At 40.1% G+C, this 6184-nt stretch overlaps 1 non-coding gene across 1 annotated transcript; it reads left to right on the top strand.

The window, feature by feature from the left end:
* Positions 1-5837: 5837 nt before the first annotated feature.
* On the top strand, positions 5838-5923 carry TRNAY-GUA (transfer RNA tyrosine (anticodon GUA)). The gene is given in 2 exon segments: positions 5838-5874; positions 5888-5923. It is a non-coding gene; the product is annotated as a tRNA-Tyr (tRNA).
* The last annotated feature ends 261 nt before the right edge of the window (positions 5924-6184 follow it).

The raw sequence follows: 6184 nt of genomic DNA, 5'->3' as shown, positions 1-6184 counted from the left end.
AACGGCCTGCGGCAGTAAGACAGCGGAGCACAACAGCTCCTCACCCCCCATGTGAGCCAGACAGGGGGCCTGGTGTTGCTATGGCCCTTGGGCCATTCACACCACGTCTCCCCATGTGCATGTGCTGGACCGGCCCAGAAGCACTGTTTTCGCCTCACACCTCCGTGCCAGGCACCACAGTTTATTATGCTTTGGCTCCCTCAAGTGGCCAAAACCTGCAACAACGATGAAAATCAGTGACACTCGGTTTAAACCAGGTCAGCTGATTTTCATCCTGTAGGGTATTTTCGAGTAGAGTCGGTTTTAACCGAATTCCGAACAGCCTAATTATACTCTTTAATAAGATAACAATGAACTTCAGAATACGTGAATACCATATTTATAATAAAAAAAAGCACGAAGCCCCAAAAACACATTTAATTATTTAATGTTTCAAAGAGCATCTGAACCTAAAAAATTAACACTTAAAATACCATAACAAATGTTACCCAGAATCGACAGTAATAATGTATCCAAAGTATACACGAAACACCCTAAATACATTTAAAAAAACCAACAACAAATATAACTGATCCAATACCAGGAAACCTACGGTGTTTGAATGCTGCATATATATATGTAAAAACCTTAGCCTTCGTGAACACCGTTTAAGCTCAATCACATCTAAATTTAAATTCGTTATAGCATTTAAATAATGCCCTTATCTTTTTTATGTTACTCACTGTCTGTCTTTTAGTAATCTATTTCTATGACAATTTGGTAGTTTCTTCTCCTCTACTTTCCTAAATGACCTAGAACTAAAGCATAATCGGTTACTATACCCTTAATGTTTTGTTATGCGCATAAACAAGTAATAAAATCTTGCAGTTAATCACACATGCATCTGAATTGTGCTATACTCACTGTTACACATAATTAATGAAAGCTTTTTACACTATTATGATTTACAACAAGCACAATTGGAAACTCTGTGTGACGTTAACACAGAGTCTTTCTTTTATTCTTATGATTTGACCTTCTATATAATGAACTAAGATGTCTGTGGTGGTCATGTGACCAAGAGCCAGTGCGCTCGAAACGCGTCTTCTTTGTGCCCAATAAAGAAAACTTGTAAGCATACCCGGCTGGTGTGGCTTGTCATTCCTACGCTTTGTGGGAAGTTCGAGTGAATATATATATATATATATATATATATATATATATATATATATATATATATATATATATATATCCAATGAATCAGCGCTCGATCTCCACAGGGTGAGGTGTCTCCCCCACTCCACAGAAAGACGCAGACACGGTCCAAGTACGTGCAATTCGTTTATTTAGTGCAAGCACATCGCATGACATTTTGGCTCCGAGGAACCTTGTTCACATGACAGTGTCAAACATATTGAGCCGTTCTTTTAAAGAGACAGCCTCTGTTGAAAAAAGTTGATCACATGCTTGATTTAAAAATAGACATGGAAGAAATACTTTCCGCTTTGTTTTGCTTTTAGATATGTTACAATCATATTGTTTAGAAAACAAATCTTTGGTATACATAAATTGCAATATATAAATCAAAACGTAAAATACCGTTTGGTTCATAATAGGTAGACTATCTTGAGCTTCGTTATTATTGGTCAAATACAAAAATAAATCATTCTATAATAGAAAATCATCCCACTGAGAAATTGCATACAAAAATAGAATAAATACTATTTCAATACATTTACATATTTACATTATTTACATTAAAGTGCTCCTGCTAAAGTGCTTAAATAACTATTCGAAACTCATGCAATAGTGCAAAAGAGACGCCATTATGATACCAATTGAATGATAAATCATAACATTGATTGTGCAAATCGTTGCAGGTTTGTAATGCAAATGTAAACATATCTTTGCCCTAGGGCAATTTATTCATAGAGGATGTTATTGCGATTATCAGCATTTAACTGATCATATTTAATTGTTTTTTAACTCAGTAGTCATTCTTAAGCTGTTTAACATTTGTTTACATCCATGTCCATAGTAAAGTGAAAGTAGTGCAAAACATATTAAAAAACAAGTCAATATAGATCAAATCAGCTACTCAGGGATAAAGACCTATGAGCTGGACCATTTCAGACTTATATAAATGTAAATATTTGTTTTTCATTTTTCTTATTTGCTTTTTTTACTTGTTTTCTTTTTTTACTTTTTTTCAAACATATAGCAGCTGTTACTCGATTCCACAGTCCCCAGATCAATTCAGTAGAGGAAGCGAACTGTCATCCCATAGATACAAATATGGTTAACCTCTGTCCCAGCCCAGATTCTCCCATGTTTCTATAGGATGTTGTTGTTATAATGTAGGTCCCTGTGTTCCTAATCTTTCAAAGTAAACATGTATACATATCCTCAGTAACATTTAATCCTGTTGGGGCCTTGGTGTTTAATAAGAGGATATATTTAGTTTCGAGCTTCCTCAATCTGGTTTCTTTATCACCACCCCGTCTGTTGGTATTCACGCTATCTATCACAAAGTAAGTCAATGATTTGTTATTACTTTGGTGAATTTCGCGGTAGTGGCGGGCAACAGGGTAGGTGTTGTCACCATTAGAAATTGCTCTGAGATGTTGAAGAATACGTTGGTGTACAGGGAGTTTTGTACTACCAACGTACATCAACAGGCAGGGGCATTGCAGGACGTATACTGCATGGTCGGTCTTGCATGTCAATACCTGTGATATTGGATGGACTATATCACTGAATCCATCCTTGTAACTTTTGGTATTGATGCCATGGGTACATGCTTTGCATGTTTTGCATTTGTAAAAACCTCTGCCTGATTGCCACCAATTGTTTCCTCTGATAGGTTCCAGATTGGTGTCCACTATTTGGTCCCTTAGGGATGGAGCTCTACTGTAGGTAAGAGATACCCTAGTAGGCAGATCCCTGCCAATAATAGGGTCTTTCGTTACAAGGGGCCAATGTTTATTAATAATCCTGTAGATGTCCCTTGATTGCCTACTGAATCTCGTTATTATTCTAAACTCACATGTGTCTAGTTTAGCTGGATTCTGTCTTTTCTGGTGATTACCCTCAAGTAACTCATCCCTAGATAGTGTTTCTGATTTGGCAATGGCTTTATCAATGATCTCAGCTGAATATCCCCTGTCTAAAAATCTTTTTTTGCTTTCTTTCTGGGCCACTTTTAATTCCACAGGATCACTGCACCCTCTTTTCATTCTTAGCATCTTCCCATAGGGGATGGTGCCTTGGATGGCCACTCGCAGCATGTAAACTGCTGTTTCCAGCAGTTTTCTTCCGGTATATCTTAGTATGCAGTTTGTTGTCTTTTACATATACCTCAGTGTCTAAAAAGGTAACAGTGTTTTGACTGAGTGTTGCAGTAAATCTAAGATTTAGTTCATTTGCATTGATATTAGTGATGAATTTTTCTGCAGACTCCTCGCTGCCTCGCCAAATAATAAACAAATCATCAATGAAACGAACCAAACAATAATGTTGTTCCCCATTTCCTCCAGGTATGAGGTTCTGAGGACCAGCTCCTCCCAAGCTCCCATGTGCAAACATGCGAAACTCGGGGAGAAGCTGGCCCCCATTGCCACACCCTGAATTTGACGATAAATCAACTAGTTGAACATAAAGATATTATTTGATAAACAGAAATCCAACATATCCAATAACATAACATTGTGGGCATTACATCCTTCAAATCTCCTGGAAAGGAAGTATTTTACTGCTTCCAGTCCCTGAGTGTGATTAATGCTGGTATACTGCGATGTTACGTCTAATGCCATAAGCCAGTCACCTTGTCTCCAATCGGCCTCTTTTAACTTTATCAGGATATCACTAGTATCCCGTACATATGATTTTAATTTTTGTACATAGCCCTGTAGGAAGTAGTCTATGTAGATTGATGTTCGTTCCAATAAACTACCTCTGGCAGAGATGATCGGTCTGCCTGGAGGTTTCAGAGGGTCCTTATGAATTTTTGGGATGAAGTACATGATCGGTAACACTGGATTATTGACCTTGAGATATTTGTATTCATCCCCGCTGATCAAGTAAGTCGATTTCCACCCAGATAACTTTTTGTGGTATTCAACTTTGATTGAAGTTGCTGTTTGGGGTTGGATACGTTCATAACAATTTCTGTCATTGATCTGAGAGTAAGCCTCCTTGTCATAGTCTGATTTAGTCATTAACACTATGTTGCCCCCTTTATCAATACCACGGATCACGATGTTTTTATCCTTGGTTAGGCGGGCTACTGGTGCTTTATACCCTTAGGTTAATCTGTTGAATTTCCATTTCGGCATATTCGTTTTGAGATCTTTTAAGTCACTTACCACGTTTTCGTGAAAAATATCTATGGAGTCTCGTGGGAGAACCGGGGTAAAGCTTGATGGGGGTTTGAAGGGAGTAACCGTTGCTGTCCGATTGCCACTTTCATCAATATCCTCATGATTTATTTCCTCCATGTTATCTCCATATCCTGCTCCATCTGTTTCCCACAACTCCGTGATATCTCGTGTGCCTTGGCTTAACATTACTCCATGTTCTTCATTGGGGATGATTATAGTAGATGTTGTTTTTTCCTTTTGTTTGGTCTTGGTTGCAAAGAACTTGCGCAGTTTTAATTTTCTTACTGTTTTATACATGTCACATCTTGTCGCTGGGTAGTTGAAATTGCATTGAGGTGCAAACGATAAACCAAGTTGTAATATTTTCTCCTCCTCGGATGATAGCGATAAGGGAGTCAAATTTACAATGGTTTTATTATTATCAGTAATTAATTGGACTGATTTCCCGGGTTCCGACCCTGGCCTCTGCCTTTCTTTCTCCCTTGATAGCCTCTTTTTGCTGGCCCTTGTCCTTTGGCGCCTCCTGAGGTTTGCTCGCTGTTTATATGTTTTTGTTGCATGCTTGCCCTCAGTGTTTGCAGTCTTTGCTGGCATAAAAAACCATCTCCTGCCCCGGTGATGGCCTGATACTGCCAGCTCTTTGTGCTTGATTGATGCTCTCCGTTTCAGAGCCTGAATCACGGTCCGAACTGAATGTCGAATTTGTGGTATCATTTTGCTCCCTTGGTTGTTTATTGGGCCTTCGCTTGGGTTGGGATTGAGTTTTATTTCCCCCTCCACGTAGGGCATCGTATTTTCTGGCAAATGTAAATATCTGACCAAGTTCGTAGTCATTACGATCCCTTTGAAATTTATATGTTTTTCTCTCAATGATTTTAGTTTCTTCCTTTTTCAAGCGGGTTTGCATAGCCTTTAAAAGTTGTTCCTTCTCCTCGCTTTCACCCAAGCCTGCCAATTGTTCATTAATGCTATCAATTTCAACTAGCAATTTTGCGCGATCAATATCTGCATATTTGATTAAGATCTGGACCTGGCGCCGAGACGCATCTAAATTACATTCCGCCCACTCTCTCATTATTCAGGGTTGGGGTCATCGTATGTGGGTGTTGTTAGAATGCGCAAACCCCGAGGGATTCGGTTTACCTCCACATACCTCTGTAATGATTTCGACTCCCACCACTTGGATTGTTCGCTTCGGGATTTCTTTTCTAATGCCTTGACCAGGTCCCGTAGAACGTTGCTGCTGCCGCTATTAGCTGTGGTGTCAGGTGTCAGGTATATATATATGTAACTAGACAACATAACCCCATTATTATCTTTTGGATCCCGAAAAGAGTAAATGGAAATATATCATCAAAAGCAATCACTGCTCACCCATTTTCCCTTATCGGTTGGGCTTACAGCTTTATTCAGTAGTTACACAACAAAGCTGGTTAGATGGACAGGGTTTGAACCTACATCTTATCTTTGTCATCAGAGCCTTCGATAGCTCAGTTGGGGGAGCGGAGGACTGTAGTGGAGTGACTGTCATCCTTAGGTCGCTGGTTCAAATCCGGCTCGAAGGATTTTTGCAAACTCTTCACTTTTTTCCCCTCTGCTTCACAATGGAAAGCGCCTCTTTCTCGGACCCTCACACGCCGGGGCTTTTCCTACCGCCCCTCTAAACCTTTACAGCCCAGCTCTCTCCTCCGGCGGGGGAAAGGGGGGGTGGTGTCTCCCGCCCACCTCCCTGTGTGCAGCCCCCGCTGCAATGCCCCCTCATCAGACAGAGCCAGGGGCCCCTGGGCTGAAGAGCCAGGCCGGGGCCCGTCTTAAGCCAGTGCCCG

This window comes from Lissotriton vulgaris, unplaced genomic scaffold (assembly GCF_964263255.1).
Source record: "Lissotriton vulgaris unplaced genomic scaffold, aLisVul1.2 SCAFFOLD_9037, whole genome shotgun sequence".
Lineage (NCBI taxonomy): Eukaryota > Metazoa > Chordata > Amphibia > Caudata > Salamandridae > Lissotriton > Lissotriton vulgaris.
The sequence above is the reverse complement of the archived record's forward strand: the minus strand, read 5'-3'. Positions and strand labels throughout refer to the sequence as shown.